The sequence below is a fragment of the Oncorhynchus gorbuscha genome, unplaced genomic scaffold (genome assembly GCF_021184085.1).
Source record: "Oncorhynchus gorbuscha isolate QuinsamMale2020 ecotype Even-year unplaced genomic scaffold, OgorEven_v1.0 Un_scaffold_387, whole genome shotgun sequence".
Taxonomy (NCBI): domain Eukaryota; kingdom Metazoa; phylum Chordata; class Actinopteri; order Salmoniformes; family Salmonidae; genus Oncorhynchus; species Oncorhynchus gorbuscha.
Window position 1 is genome coordinate 213,752 of NW_025745234.1, and position 16,839 is coordinate 230,590.

General features: G+C 46.4%; 1 protein-coding gene across 1 annotated transcript in view; it reads right to left on the bottom strand.

Annotated features, from left to right (window-relative positions):
• LOC124018062 overlaps positions 1-16,099 on the bottom strand; it is a 20,521-nt gene extending 4,422 nt beyond the window's left edge. Inside the window, exon 1 of the mRNA XM_046333322.1 lies at positions 15,838-16,099. The gene's annotated coding sequence lies outside the window, so the exon portion shown is untranslated. The remainder of the gene's footprint in view (positions 1-15,837) is intronic.
• Positions 16,100-16,839: the final 740 nt, after the last annotated feature.

Here is a 16,839-nt window from a genome sequence, read left to right on the forward strand (position 1 = left end):
TCATTTCCCAGAAGCCCTTGCAACATAAACAGGCCATTATAACAGAAAGACAAACAGCACAGTTCCACTGTAACGGATCAGCTGAGACTAACATTTTTCACTACCAAAAAAACATTGATATCAAAGTTTAACAAACCATACAACTCTATGCAGAAGGACGACTTTGAAAAATGTAAACTGAATATTTGACTAAAACATTTACTGTAAGAACTGGAGATGGAAGAAAAATCTCCCACCGTTTTTTAGTGTGTCCACGTTTTCCTAAAACTCTGCTAAATATCTGCTCTGAATTAACATTAAACCATGTCTGCAGAAAGAATGGAGTGTCGGAGATGACATTACACACGGACTCAGATAGAATGGAGTCTCAGCGATGACAGGACACACTGACTCAGATAGAATGGAGTCTCAGCGATGACACTGACTCAGATAGAATGGAGTCTCAGCGATGACACTGACACACTGACTCAGATAGAATGGAGTCTCAGCGATGACACTGACACACTGACTCAGATAGAATGGAGTCTCAGCGATGACATGACACACTGACTCAGATAGAATGGAGTCTCAGCGATGACATGACACACTGACTCAGATAGAATGGAGTCTCAGCGATGACAGGACACACTGACTCAGATAGAATGGAGTCTCAGCGATGACATGACACACTGATTCAGATAGAATGGAGTCTCAGCGATGACACTGACACACTGACTCAGATAGAATGGAGTCTCAGCGATGACAGGACACACTGACTCAGATAGAATGGAGTCTCAGCGATGACAGGACACACTGATTCAGATAGAATGGAGTCTCAGCGATGACATGACACACTGATTCAGATAGAATGGAGTCTCAGCGATGACAGGACACACGGACTCAGATAGAATGGAGTCTCAGCGATGACATGACACACTGACTCAGATAGAATTGGCTAGTGACTCCTCTCCACACAGTCAGAGACAGTAGTCACAGCAACGATTGGCTAGTGACTCCTCTCCACGCAGTCAGAGACAGTAGTCACAGCAACGATTGGCTAGTGACTCCTCTCCACACAGTCAGAGACAGTAGTCACAGCAACGATTGGCTAGTGACTCCTCTCCACACAGTCAGAGACAGTAGTCACAGCAACGATTGGCTAGTGACTCCTCTCCACACAGTCAGAGACAGTAGTCACAGCATTGATTGGCAAAGCAACGATTGGCTAGTGACTCTTGGCCCTCTGATTGGCTAGTGACTCTTGGCCCTCTGAGTGGCTCGTGACTCTTGGCCCTCTGAGTGGCTCGTGACTCTTGGCCCTCTGAGTGGCTCGTGACTCTTGGCCCTCTGAGTGGCTCGTGATTCTTGGCCCTCTGAGTGGCTCGTGATTCTTGGCCCTCTGAGTGGCTCGTGACTCTTGGTCCTCTGATTGGCCCGTGACTCTTGGCCCTCTGATTGGCCCGTGACTCTTGGCCCTCTGAGTGGCTCGTGACTCTTGGCCCTCTGAGTGGCTCGTGACTCTTGGTCCTCTGATTGGCTCGTGACTCTTGGCCCTCTGATTGGCTCGTGACTCTTGGCCCTCTGATTGGCTCTTTTTAAGAGATGTTTTCTACAACCCGTTTCCATCAGTTTGACCAGGAATCAAAGCCTTTTACTTTTTCCTCATTTTGGGGATGATTGAAAAATGTATTTATATATATATATGTCATAATGTACAACAACAACAAAAAAATAGACTATTAGCCTTTCATTAGACACCTTATTTAACATGATTCTATGAAGTTCACATGTTGGTGGTCATTAGTCATTTAACACCTTATTTAACATGATTCTATGCTGTGCTGGTTGACTAGCAGGTAGACTAGCAGGTAGACTAGCAGGTAGATTAGCAGGTAGACTAGCAGGTAGACTAGCAGGTAGACTAGCAGGTAGATTAGCAGGTAGACTAGCAGGTAGACTAGCAGGTAGACTAGCAGGTTTGACATGGACATGAGTGCGGATAGACTGTGCTGGTTGACTAGCAGGTAGACTAGCAGGTAGACTAGCAGGTAGACTAGCAGGTAGACTAGCAGGTAGATTAGCAGGTAGACTAGCAGGTAGACTAGCAGGTAGACTAGCAGGTAGATTAGCAGGTAGACTAGCAGGTAGACTAGCAGGTAGACTAGCAGGTAGATTAGCAGGTAGACTAGCAGGTAGATTAGCAGGTAGACTAGCAGGTAGACTAGCAGGTAGACTAGCAGGTAGATTAGCAGGTAGACTAGCAGGTAGACTAGCAGGTAGACTAGTGATAGACTGTGCTGGTTGACTAGCAGGTAGATTAGCAGGTAGACTAGCAGGTAGATTAGCAGGTAGACTAGCAGGTAGATTAGCAGGTAGACTAGCAGGTAGACTAGCAGGTAGACTAGCAGGTAGATTAGCAGGTAGACTAGCAGGTAGACTAGCAGGTAGACTAGCAGGTAGATTAGCAGGTAGACTAACAGGTAGACTAGCAGGTTTGACATGGACATGAGTGCGGATAGACTGTGCTGGTTGACTAGCAGGTAGACTAGCAGGTAGATTAGCAGGTAGACTAGCAGGTAGACTAGCAGGTAGACTAGCAGGTAGACTAGCAGGTAGATTAGCAGGTAGATTAGCAGGTAGACTAGCAGGTAGACTAGCAGGTAGACTAGCAGGTTTGACATGGACATGAGTGCGGATAGACTGTGCTGGTTGACTAGCAGGTAGACTAGCAGGTAGACTAGCAGGTAGACTAGCAGGTAGATTAGCAGGTAGACTAGCAGGTAGACTAGCAGGTAGACTAGTGATAGGCTGTGCTGGTAGACTAGCAGGCAGACTAGCAGGTAGACTAGCAGGTAGATTAGCAGGTAGACTAGCAGGTAGACTAGCAGGTAGACTAGCAGGTAGACTAGCAGGTAGACTAGCAGGTAGATTAGCAGGTAGATTAGCAGGTAGACTAGCAGGTAGACTAGCAGGTTTGACATGGACATGAGTGCGGATAGACTGTGCTGGTTGACTAGCAGGTAGACTAGCAGGTAGACTAGCAGGTAGACTAGCAGGTAGATTAGCAGGTAGACTAGCAGGTAGACTAGCAGGTAGACTAGTGATAGGCTGTGCTGGTTGACTAGCAGGTAGACTAGCAGGTAGACTAGCAGGTAGACTAGCAGGTAGACTAGCAGGTAGATTAGCAGGTAGACTAGCAGGTAGACTAGCAGGTAGACTAGCAGGTAGATTAGCAGGTAGACTAGCAGGTAGACTAGCAGGTAGACTAGCAGGTAGATTAGCAGGTAGACTAGCAGGTAGATTAGCAGGTAGACTAGCAGGTAGACTAGCAGGTAGACTAGCAGGTAGATTAGCAGGTAGACTAGCAGGTAGACTAGCAGGTAGACTAGTGATAGACTGTGCTGGTTGACTAGCAGGTAGATTAGCAGGTAGACTAGCAGGTAGATTAGCAGGTAGACTAGCAGGTAGATTAGCAGGTAGACTAGCAGGTAGACTAGCAGGTAGACTAGCAGGTAGATTAGCAGGTAGACTAGCAGGTAGACTAGCAGGTAGACTAGCAGGTAGATTAGCAGGTAGACTAACAGGTAGACTAGCAGGTTTGACATGGACATGAGTGCGGATAGACTGTGCTGGTTGACTAGCAGGTAGACTAGCAGGTAGATTAGCAGGTAGACTAGCAGGTAGACTAGCAGGTAGACTAGCAGGTAGACTAGCAGGTAGATTAGCAGGTAGATTAGCAGGTAGACTAGCAGGTAGACTAGCAGGTAGACTAGCAGGTTTGACATGGACATGAGTGCGGATAGACTGTGCTGGTTGACTAGCAGGTAGACTAGCAGGTAGACTAGCAGGTAGACTAGCAGGTAGATTAGCAGGTAGACTAGCAGGTAGACTAGCAGGTAGACTAGTGATAGGCTGTGCTGGTAGACTAGCAGGCAGACTAGCAGGTAGACTAGCAGGTAGATTAGCAGGTAGACTAGCAGGTAGACTAGCAGGTAGACTAGCAGGTAGACTAGCAGGTAGACTAGCAGGTAGATTAGCAGGTAGATTAGCAGGTAGACTAGCAGGTAGACTAGCAGGTTTGACATGGACATGAGTGCGGATAGACTGTGCTGGTTGACTAGCAGGTAGACTAGCAGGTAGACTAGCAGGTAGACTAGCAGGTAGATTAGCAGGTAGACTAGCAGGTAGACTAGCAGGTAGACTAGTGATAGGCTGTGCTGGTAGACTAGCAGGCAGACTAGTGATAGGCTGTGCTGGTTGACTAGCAGGTAGACTAGCAGGTAGACTAGCAGGTAGACTAGCAAGTAGACTAGCAGGTAGACTAGCAGGTAGATTAGCAGGTAGACTAGCAGGTAGACTAGCAGGTAGATTAGCAGGTAGACTAGCAGGTAGACTAGCAGGTAGATTAGCAGGTAGACTAGCAGGTAGACTAGCAGGTAGATTAGCAGGTAGACTAGCAGGTAGCCTAGCAGATTTGACATGGACATGAGTGCGGATAGACTGTGCTGGTTGACTAGCAGGTAGACTAGCAGGTAGACTAGCAGGTAGACTAGCAGGTAGACTAGCAGGTTGACTAGCAGGTAGACTAGCAGGTAGACTAGCAGGTAGATTAGCAGGTAGACTAGCAGGTAGACTAGCAGGTAGACTAGCAGGTAGATTAGCAGGTAGACTAGCAGGTAGACTAGCAGGTAGATTAGCATGTAGACTAGCAGGTAGACTAGCAGGTAGACTAGTGATAGGCTGTGCTGGTTGACTAGCAGGTAGATTAGCAGGTAGACTAGCAGGTAGATTAGCAGGTAGACTAGCAGGTAGATTAGCAGGTAGACTAGCAGGTAGACTAGCAGGTAGACTAGCAGGTAGACTAGCAGGTAGACTAGCAGGTAGATTAGTGATAGACTGTGCTGGTAGACTAGCAGGTAGACTAGCAGGTAGACTAGCAGGTAGACTAGCAGGTAGACTAGTGATAGGCTGTGCTGGTTGACTAGCAGGTAGACTAGCAGGTAGACTAGCAGGTAGACTAGCAGGTAGACTAGCAGGTAGACTAGTGATAGGCTGTGCTGGTTGACTAGCAGGTAGACTAGCAGGTAGACTAGCAGGTAGACTAGCAGGTAGACTAGTGATAGGCTGTGCTGGTTGACTAGCAGGTAGACTAGCAGGTAGACTAGCAGGTAGACTAGCAGGTAGACTAGCAGGTAGACTAGCAGGTAGATTAGCAGGTAGACTAGCAGGTAGATTAGCAGGTAGACTAGCAGGTAGATTAGCAGGTAGACTAGCAGGTAGACTAGCAGGTAGACTAGCAGGTAGACTAGCAGGTAGACTAGTGATAGGCTGTGCTGGTTGACTAGCAGGTAGACTAGCAGGTAGACTAGCAGGTAGACTAGCAGGTAGACTAGTGATAGACTGTGCTGGTTGACTAGCAGGTAGACTAGCAGGTTGACTAGCAGGTAGACTAGCAGGTTGACTAGCAGGTAGACTAGCAGGTAGACTAGCAGGTAGACTAGTGATAGACTGTGCTGGTTGACTAGCAGGTAGACTAGCAGGTTGACTAGCAGGTAGACTAGCAGGTAGACTAGCAGGTAGACTAGTGATAGACTGTGCTGGTTGACTAGCAGGTAGACTAGCAGGTAGACTAGCAGGTTGACTAGCAGGTAGACTAGCAGGTAGACTAGTGATAGACTGTGCTGGTTGACTAGCAGGTAGATTAGCAGGTAGACTAGTGATAGACTGTGCTGGTTGACTAGCAGGTAGATTAGCAGGTAGATTAGCAGGTAGACTAGCAGGTAGACTAGTGATAGACTGTGCTGGTTGACTAGCAGGTAGATTAGCAGGTAGACTAGCAGGTAGACTAGTGATAGACTGTGCTGGTTGACTAGCAGGTAGATTAGCAGGTAGACTAGCAGGTAGACTAGTGATAGACTGTGCTGGTTGATTAGCAGGTAGACTAGCAGGTAGACTAGCAGGTAGACTAGTGATAGACTGTGCTGGTTGACTAGCAGGTAGACTAGCAGGTAGACTAGCAGGTAGACTAGTGATAGACTGTGCTGGTTGACTAGCAGGTAGACTAGCAGGTAGATTAGCAGGTAGACTAGCAGGTAGACTAGTGATAGACTGTGCTGGTTGACTAGCAGGTAGATTAGCAGGTAGACTAGCAGGTAGACTAGTGATAGGCTGTGCTGGTTGACTAGCAGGTAGACTAGCAGGTAGACTAGTGATAGGCTGTGCTGGTTGACTAGCAGGTAGACTAGCAGGTAGACTAGCAGGTAGACTAGTGATAGACTGTGCTGGTTGACTAGCAGGTAGACTAGCAGGTAGACTAGCAGGTAGACTAGTGATAGACTGTGCTGGTTGACTAGCAGGTAGACTAGCAGGTAGACTAGTGATAGACTGTGCTGTTTGACTAGCAGGTAGACTAGCAGGTAGACTAGCAGGTAGACTAGTGATAGACTGTGCTGGTTGACTAGCAGGTAGACTAGCAGGTAGACTAGCAGGTAGACTAGCAGGTAGACTAGTGATAGGCTGTGCTGGTTGACTAGCAGGTAGACTAGCAGGTAGACTAGCAGGTAGACTAGTGATAGGCTGTGCTGGTTGACTAGCAGGTAGATTAGCAGGTAGACTAGCAGGTAGACTAGTGATAGACTGTGCTGGTTGATTAGCAGGTAGACTAGCAGGTAGACTAGCAGGTAGACTAGTGATAGACTGTGCTGGTTGACTAGCAGGTAGACTAGCAGGTAGACTAGCAGGTAGACTAGTGATAGACTGTGCTGGTTGACTAGCAGGTAGACTAGCAGGTAGATTAGCAGGTAGACTAGCAGGTAGACTAGTGATAGACTGTGCTGGTTGACTAGCAGGTAGATTAGCAGGTAGACTAGCAGGTAGACTAGTGATAGGCTGTGCTGGTTGACTAGCAGGTAGACTAGCAGGTAGACTAGTGATAGGCTGTGCTGGTTGACTAGCAGGTAGACTAGCAGGTAGACTAGCAGGTAGACTGTGCTGGTTGACTAGCAGGTAGACTAGCAGGTAGACTAGCAGGTAGACTAGTGATAGACTGTGCTGGTTGACTAGCAGGTAGACTAGTGATAGGCTGTGCTGGTTGACTAGCAGGTAGACTAGTGATAGACTGTGCTGGTTGACTAGCAGGTAGACTAGTGATAGACTGTGCTGGTTGACTAGCAGGTAGACTAGTGATAGGCTGTGCTGGTTGACTAGCAGGTAGACTAGTGATAGGCTGTGCTGGTTGACTAGCAGGTAGACTAGTGATAGACTGTGCTGGTTGACTAGCAGGTAGACTAGTGATAGACTGTGCTGGTTGACTAGCAGGTAGACTAGTGATAGGCTGTGCTGGTTGACTAGCAGGTAGACTAGTGATAGACTGTGCTGGTTGACTAGCAGGTAGACTAGTGATAGACTGTGCTGGTTGACTAGCAGGTAGACTAGTGATAGGCTGTGCTGGTTGACTAGCAGGTAGACTAGTGATAGGCTGTGCTGGTTGACTAGCAGGTAGACTAGTGATAGACTGTGCTGGTTGACTAGCAGGTAGACTAGTGATAGACTGTGCTGGTTGACTAGCAGGTAGACTAGTGATAGGCTGTGCTGGTAGACTAGCAGGTAGACTAGTGATAGGCTGTGCTGGTTGACTAGCAGGTAGACTAGCAGGTAGACTAGCAAGTAGACTAGCAGGTAGACTAGCAGGTAGATTAGCAGGTAGACTAGCAGGTAGACTAGCAGGTAGATTAGCAGGTAGACTAGCAGGTAGACTAGCAGGTAGATTAGCAGGTAGACTAGCAGGTAGACTAGCAGGTAGACTAGCAGGTAGACTAGCAGGTAGATTAGCAGGTAGACTAGCAGGTAGCCTAGCAGGTTTGACATGGACATGAGTGCGGATAGACTGTGCTGGTTGACTAGCAGGTAGACTAGCAGGTAGACTAGCAGGTAGACTAGCAGGTAGACTAGCAGGTTGACTAGCAGGTAGACTAGCAGGTAGACTAGCAGGTAGATTAGCAGGTAGACTAGCAGGTAGACTAGCAGGTAGACTAGCAGGTAGATTAGCAGGTAGACTAGCAGGTAGACTAGCAGGTAGATTAGCATGTAGACTAGCAGGTAGACTAGCAGGTAGACTAGTGATAGGCTGTGCTGGTTGACTAGCAGGTAGATTAGCAGGTAGACTAGCAGGTAGATTAGCAGGTAGACTAGCAGGTAGATTAGCAGGTAGACTAGCAGGTAGACTAGCAGGTAGACTAGCAGGTAGACTAGCAGGTAGATTAGCAGGTAGACTAGCAGGTAGACTAGCAGGTAGACTAGCAGATAGACTAGCAGGTAGATTAGTGATAGACTGTGCTGGTAGACTAGCAGGTAGACTAGCAGGTAGACTAGCAGGTAGACTAGCAGGTAGACTAGTGATAGGCTGTGCTGGTTGACTAGCAGGTAGACTAGCAGGTAGACTAGCAGGTAGACTAGCAGGTAGACTAGTGATAGGCTGTGCTGGTTGACTAGCAGGTAGACTAGCAGGTAGACTAGCAGGTAGACTAGCAGGTAGACTAGTGATAGGCTGTGCTGGTTGACTAGCAGGTAGACTAGCAGGTAGACTAGCAGGTAGACTAGCAGGTAGACTAGCAGGTAGATTAGCAGGTAGACTAGCAGGTAGACTAGCAGGTAGACTAGCAGGTAGATTAGCAGGTAGACTAGCAGGTAGATTAGCAGGTAGACTAGCAGGTAGACTAGCAGGTAGACTAGCAGGTAGACTAGCAGGTAGACTAGTGATAGGCTGTGCTGGTTGACTAGCAGGTAGACTAGCAGGTAGACTAGCAGGTAGACTAGCAGGTAGACTAGTGATAGACTGTGCTGGTTGACTAGCAGGTAGACTAGCAGGTTGACTAGCAGGTAGACTAGCAGGTTGACTAGCAGGTAGACTAGCAGGTAGACTAGCAGGTAGACTAGTGATAGACTGTGCTGGTTGACTAGCAGGTAGACTAGCAGGTAGACTAGCAGGTAGACTAGCAGGTAGACTAGTGATAGACTGTGCTGGTTGACTAGCAGGTAGACTAGCAGGTAGACTAGCAGGTTGACTAGCAGGTAGACTAGCAGGTAGACTAGTGATAGACTGTGCTGGTTGACTAGCAGGTAGATTAGCAGGTAGACTAGCAGGTAGACTAGTGATAGACTGTGCTGGTTGACTAGCAGGTAGATTAGCAGGTAGATTAGCAGGTAGACTAGCAGGTAGACTAGTGATAGACTGTGCTGGTTGACTAGCAGGTAGATTAGCAGGTAGACTAGCAGGTAGACTAGTGATAGACTGTGCTGGTTGACTAGCAGGTAGATTAGCAGGTAGACTAGCAGGTAGACTAGTGATAGACTGTGCTGGTTGATTAGCAGGTAGACTAGCAGGTAGACTAGCAGGTAGACTAGTGATAGACTGTGCTGGTTGACTAGCAGGTAGACTAGCAGGTAGACTAGCAGGTAGACTAGCAGGTAGACTAGTGATAGACTGTGCTGGTTGACTAGCAGGTAGACTAGCAGGTAGATTAGCAGGTAGACTAGCAGGTAGACTAGTGATAGACTGTGCTGGTTGACTAGCAGGTAGATTAGCAGGTAGACTAGCAGGTAGACTAGTGATAGGCTGTGCTGGTTGACTAGCAGGTAGACTAGCAGGTAGACTAGTGATAGGCTGTGCTGGTTGACTAGCAGGTAGACTAGCAGGTAGACTAGCAGGTAGACTAGCAGGTAGACTGTGCTGGTTGACTAGCAGGTAGACTAGCAGGTAGACTAGCAGGTAGACTAGTGATAGACTGTGCTGGTTGACTAGCAGGTAGACTAGCAGGTAGACTAGCAGGTAGACTAGTGATAGACTGTGCTGTTTGACTAGCAGGTAGACTAGCAGGTAGACTAGCAGGTAGACTAGTGATAGACTGTGCTGGTTGACTAGCAGGTAGACTAGCAGGTAGACTAGCAGGTAGACTAGCAGGTAGACTAGTGATAGGCTGTGCTGGTTGACTAGCAGGTAGACTAGCAGGTAGACTAGCAGGTAGACTAGTGATAGGCTGTGCTGGTTGACTAGCAGGTAGACTAGTGATAGACTGTGCTGGTTGACTAGCAGGTAGACTAGTGATAGGCTGTGCTGGTTGACTAGCAGGTAGACTAGTGATAGACTGTGCTGGTTGACTAGCAGGTAGACTAGTGATAGACTGTGCTGGTTGACTAGCAGGTAGACTAGTGATAGGCTGTGCTGGTTGACTAGCAGGTAGACTAGTGATAGGCTGTGCTGGTTGACTAGCAGGTAGACTAGTGATAGACTGTGCTGGTTGACTAGCAGGTAGACTAGTGATAGACTGTGCTGGTTGACTAGCAGGTAGACTAGTGATAGGCTGTGCTGGTTGACTAGCAGGTAGACTAGTGATAGACTGTGCTGGTTGACTAGCAGGTAGACTAGTGATAGACTGTGCTGGTTGACTAGCAGGTAGACTAGTGATAGGCTGTGCTGGTAGACTAGCAGGTAGACTAGCAGGTAGACTAGCAGGTAGACTAGCAGGTTGACTAGCAGGTAGACTAGTGATAGACTGTGCTGGTTGACTAGCAGGTAGACTAGCAGGTAGATTAGCAGGTAGACTAGCAGGTAGACTAGTGATAGACTGTGCTGGTTGACTAGCAGGTAGACTAGCAGGTAGATTAGCAGGTAGACTAGCAGGTAGACTAGTGATAGACTGTGCTGGTTGACTAGCAGGTAGACTAGCAGGTAGACTAGCAGGTAGACTAGTGATAGGCTGTGCTGGTTGACTAGCAGGTAGACTAGCAGGTAGACTAGCAGGTAGACTAGTGATAGACTGTGCTGGTAGACTAGCAGGTAGACTAGTGATAGACTGTGCTGGTAGACTAGCAGGTAGACTAGCAGGTAGACTAGTGATAGACTGTGCTGGTTGACTAGCAGGTAGACTAGCAGGTAGACTAGCAGGTAGACTAGCAGGTAGACTAGTGATAGACTGTGCTGGTTGACTAGCAGGTTGACTAGCAGGTAGACTAGCAGGTAGACTAGTGATAGACTGTGCTGGTTGACTAGCAGGTAGATTAGCAGGTAGACTAGCAGGTTGACTAGCAGGTAGACTAGTGATAGGCTGTGCTGGTTGACTAGCAGGTAGACTAGTGATAGGCTGTGCTGGTTGACTAGCAGGTAGACTAGCAGGTAGACTAGCAGGTAGACTAGCAGGTAGACTAGCAGGTAGACTAGTGATAGGCTGTGCTGGTTGACTAGCAGGTAGACTAGTGATAGGCTGTGCTGGTTGACTAGTCATTATATTGTGATCACTGCATCCAATGGGTACTGATACACCTTCAGAACACAGTTCTACAGTATTAGTAAACATGTGATCAATATTAATCCCTGTGGTTGTTTGTGAACACCCTGGTAGGTTGATTAATAACCTGAACCAGATTACAGACACTGGTTACAGTGAGAAGCTTCCTGTTGATTAATAACCTGAACCAGATTACAGACACTGGTTACAGTGAGAAGCTTCCTGTTGAGTGGGTTGATTAATAACCTGAACCAGATTACAGACACTGGTTACAGTGAGAAGCTTCCTGTTGAGTGGGTTGATTAATAACCTGAACCAGATTACAGACACTGGTTACAGTGAGAAGCTTCCTGTTGATAACCTGAACCAGATTACAGACACTGGTTACAGTGAGAAGCTTCCTGTTGAGAGGGTTGATTAATAACCTGAACCAGATTACAGACACTGGTTACAGTGAGAAGCTTCCTGTTGATTAATAACCTGGATTACAGACACTGGTTAATAACCTGAACCCAGATTACAGACACTGGTTACAGTGAGAAGCTTCCTGTTGAGAAGCTTCCTGTTGAGTGGGTTGATTAATAACCTGAACCAGATTACAGACAGCTTCCTGTTGATTTACAGATTACAGAGAAGCTTCCTGTTGAGAGGGTTGATTAATAACCTGAACCAGATTACAGACACTGGTTACAGTGAGAAGCTTCCTGTTGAGTGGGTTGATTAATAACCTGAACCAGATTACAGACACTGGTTACAGTGAGAAGCTTCCTGTTGAGAGGGTTGATTAATAACCTGAACCAGATTACAGACACTGGTTACAGTGAGAAGCTTCCTGTTGATTAATAACCTGAACCAGATTACAGGCATTACAGTGAGAAGCTTCCTGTTGATTAATAACCTGAACCAGATTACAGACACTGGTTACAGTGAGAAGCTTCCTGTTGAGTGGGTTGATTAATAACCTGAACCAGATTACAGACACTGGTTACAGTGAGAAGCTTCCTGTTGATTAATAACCTGAACCAGATTACAGACACTGGTTACAGTGAGAAGCTTCCTGTTGATTAATAACCTGAACCAGATTACAGACACTGGTTACAGTGAGAAGCTTCCTGTTGATTAATAACCTGAACCAGATTACAGACACTGGTTACAGTGAGAAGCTTCCTGTTGAGTGGGTTGATTAATAACCTGAACCAGATTACAGACACTGGTTACAGTGAGAAGCTTCCTGTTGATTAATAACCTGAACCAGATTACAGACACTGGTTGAAGCTTCCTGTTGATTAATAACCTGAACCAGATTACAGACACTGGTTACAGTGAGAAGCTTCCTGTTGATTAATAACCTGAACCAGATTACAGACACTGGTTACAGTGAGAAGCTTCCTGTTGATTAATAACCTGAACCAGATTACAGACACTGGTTACAGTGAGAAGCTTCCTGTTGAGTGGGTTGATTAATAACCTGAACCAGATTACAGACACTGGTTACAGTGAGAAGCTTCCTGTTGAGAGGGTTGATTAATAACCTGAACCAGATTACAGACACTGGTTACAGTGAGAAGCTTCCTGTTGAGAGGGTTGATTAATAACCTGAACCAGATTACAGACACTGGTTACAGTGAGAAGCTTCCTGTTGATTAATAACCTGAACCAGATTACAGACACTGGTTACAGTGAGAAGCTTCCTGTTGAGTGGGTTGATTAATAACCTGAACCAGATTACAGACACTGGTTACAGTGAGAAGCTTCCTGTTGAGAGGGTTGATTAATAACCTGAACCAGATTACAGACACTGGTTGCAGTGAGAAGCTTCCTGTTGAGAGGGTTGATTAATAACCTGAACCAGATTACAGACACTGGTTACAGTGAGAAGCTTCCTGTTGAGTGGGTTGATTAATAACCTGAACCAGATTACAGACACTGGTTACAGTGAGAAGCTTCCTGTTGAGTGGGTTGATTAATAACCTGAACCAGATTACAGACACTGGTTACAGTGAGAAGCTTCCTGTTGAGTGGGTTGATTAATAACCTGAACCAGATTACAGACACTGGTTACAGTGAGAAGCTTCCTGTTGAGTGGGTTGATTAATAACCTGAACCAGATTACAGACACTGGTTACAGTGAGAAGCTTCCTGTTGAGTGGGTTGATTAATAACCTGAACCAGATTACAGACACTGGTTACAGTGAGAAGCTTCCTGTTGAGTGGGTTAATTAATTACCTGAACCAGATTACAGACACTGGTTACAGTGAGAAGCTTCCTGTTGATTAATAACCTGAACCAGATTACAGACACTGGTCACAGTGAGAAGCTTCCTGTTGAGTGGGTTGATTAATAACCTCAACCAGATTACAGACACTGGTTACAGTGAGAAGCTTCCTGTTGAGTGGGTTGATTAATAACCTGAACCAGATTACAGACACTGGTTACAGTGAGAAGCTTCCTGTTGAGAGGTTGATTAATAACCTGAACCAGATTACAGACACTGGTTGCAGTGAGAAGCTTCCTGTTGAGAGGACAGCTTGATGAAAACCAGTCCATATTCAGGTCCCTGAGAAAGTAGACCTCTCTGTTTACATCACGAACACTATCAAGTCTGTTAACATCTCTGTTTAAATCACAAACACTATCAAGTCTGTTAACATCTCTGTTTAAATCACAAACACTATCAAGTCTGTTAACATCTCTGTTTAAATCACAAACACTATCAAGTCTGTTAACATCTCTGTTTACATCACAAACACTATCAAGTCTGTTAACATCTCTGTTTAAATCACAAACACTATCAAGTCTGTTAACCTCTCTGTTTAAATCACAAACACTATCAAGTCTGTTAACATCTCTGTTTACATCACAAACACTATCAAGCATTTCACACATATTATTTAGACACTGACTGTTAGCACTTGGTGGCCTACAGCAACACCCTACAATAAAAAGCTTTAGATGTGCCAAGGGATAAGAGGAGGGGAGACTGTGCAGGTAGGCTAGTCTACAAAACTAGATTATTATAGATAAGAGGAGGGGAGACTGTGCAGAGGGGGCTAGTCTACAAAACTAGATTATTATAGAGAAGAGGAGGGTAGACTGTGCAGGTAGGCTAGTCTACAAAACTAGATTATTATGGATAAGAGGAGGGTAGACTGTGCAGATGGGGCTAGTCTACAAAACTAGATTATTATAGAGAAGAGGAAGGTAGACTGTGCAGAGGGGGCTAGTCTACAAAACTAGATTATTATAGATAAGAGGAGGGTAGACTGTGCAGAGGGGGCTAGTCTACAAAACTAGATTATTATAGAGAAGAGGAGGGGAGACTGTGCAGAGGGGGCTAGTCTACAAAACTAGATTATTATAGAGAAGAGGAGGGGAGACTGTGCAGAGGGGGCTAGTCTACAAAACTAGATTATTATAGATAAGAGGAGGGTAGACTGTGCAGAGGGGGCTAGTCTACAAAACTAGATTATTATAGATAAGAGGAGGGTAATCTCTATGTGAATTTGTTGAATTCGGGTCGCCTCAAAACGTGACCTACTGCAACACACAGCTGTGAATAGCATCACAGAGTGAGGACATCAACAACACTGTTAACATCCCATGAAACGCATTCACATTCAATGCATGACAAGACTAGTTAGTAGCGATAACATGGTAGTCAGTAGACTTAGTCTCCTTAACGTCCCAAGACTCAACTCACATCCACAGAGTAGCGCTGCTCCCTATAAATAGTCAAGGAAATAGTCAATGGTGCCTGTGGTCTAACTAGTCTACAGTCCACCATCACACTGACAGGGAAACGGTGTAACAACAGCGCAATATACTACCGACACCGTGGAGAAGACTACCTCTTAACGAACCTGACTACTACTCCGTTAGTTTAACCCACAACCGGGCGGCGCACAATGTTTGGCTCCACGGTTTGTTGCAAAGCGCCGAGGTAAAAACCCCCGTTTCAAGTGGGGATACTCTACGGATACCCAACCTGAAACGGTCTTTATCTCGGGTTGCAAAGCAAAGCCCTGTGAATGATTTCTACAAACCGCGCAGCTCTAGATAAAGGCTCACCAATTCCACACACACACACACACACACACACACACACACACACACACACACACACACACACACACACACACACACACACACACACACACACACACACACACACACACACACACACACACACACACACACACACACACACACACACACACACACACACACACACACACACACACACACACAGTCTACAGTTCAATGTAGAGCTAAACTGTTGTCTGGAGAGAAACAAGAGAAAGTTGTTCATGGTTGAGACAGAGGTGAGAGAGAGACGTGCTCATCTGGTCGTCGCAGGCCCTCGTCTCTTATCTCCTTCTCTCCCCTAGACTTTACAACACATCAAACCCCCCAACTCGACCAAACACCGACGCGTTTGCCTAAAGGAATAGGGGGAAAAGTTCCTATTCACGCCAGAGACACGTAACTGTTTCTAGTCGTTGTGTCCGTTATAACGGTGACACGCAACTCCTTTATTCAAGAGCAATGCATTCTGGACATTCCACATTCACTCACCTCTTTCTTGAGTGTTCGCGTCCTCGCTGCGTTTATTTCGTTATTCTCTTCTGTTCCTCTCCTCCCTTTCCAGATGACAGCTCCAGCCAGGTCCCTCGTGTCTGCGCAGCTGCGGAAGCGAAACGCTCCAATCAAAGCGCTAGCTTTAGCAACTAGTTGTCCCTCTTGCACATTTACTGTGTTGTTACCATCTCTGTTATGGGGCTCCCAGAGTGGCGCAGCGGTCTAAGGCACTACATCTCAGCGCAAGAGGCGTCACTACAGTCCCTGGTTCTATTCCAGGCTGTATCACATCCGGCCGTGATTGGGAGTCCCATAGGTCGGCGCACAATTGGCTCAGCGTTGTCCGGGTTTGGCCGGTGGTAGACTGTCTTCATAAATAATCATTTGTTCTTTAACTGACTTGCTTAGTTACTGTAAATATAGGCTACATTAAAAGGAGTGGCCGTCCTGCAAATATGACTGCAAAGATGACAGCGCAGAATGCTCAATGAGGGTTCAGAAGAATCCTAGAGTGTCAGCTGAACACTTACAGAAATCTCTGTAACATGCGAACATCTCTGTTGACGCGTCGACGACACGTAAAACACTAAACAAGAATGGTGTTCATGGGAGGACACCGGGGAAGAAGCTACCGCTGTCCAAAACATTTTTTTTTTAAGTCTGAAGATCGCAAAAATGCACCTGGATGTTCCACAGCGCTACTGTCAAAATATTCTGTGGACAGATGAAACTCAAATGAAGTTGTTTTGAAGGAACACGCAACACTATGTGTGGAGGGGAAAAAAGGCACAGCGCACCAATTCTTCCCAAAGATTATCAAGACATTTTGCAGGAGAATGTTGGGCTGTCTGTCTGTTGAAGCTCCACAGGATGTTGGGCTGTCTGTCTGTTGAAGCTCTACAGGATGTTGGGCTGTCTGTCTGTTGAAGCTCTACAGAATGTCGGGCTGTCTGTCTGTTGAAGCTCTACAGGATGTTGGGCTGTCTGTCTGTTGAAGCT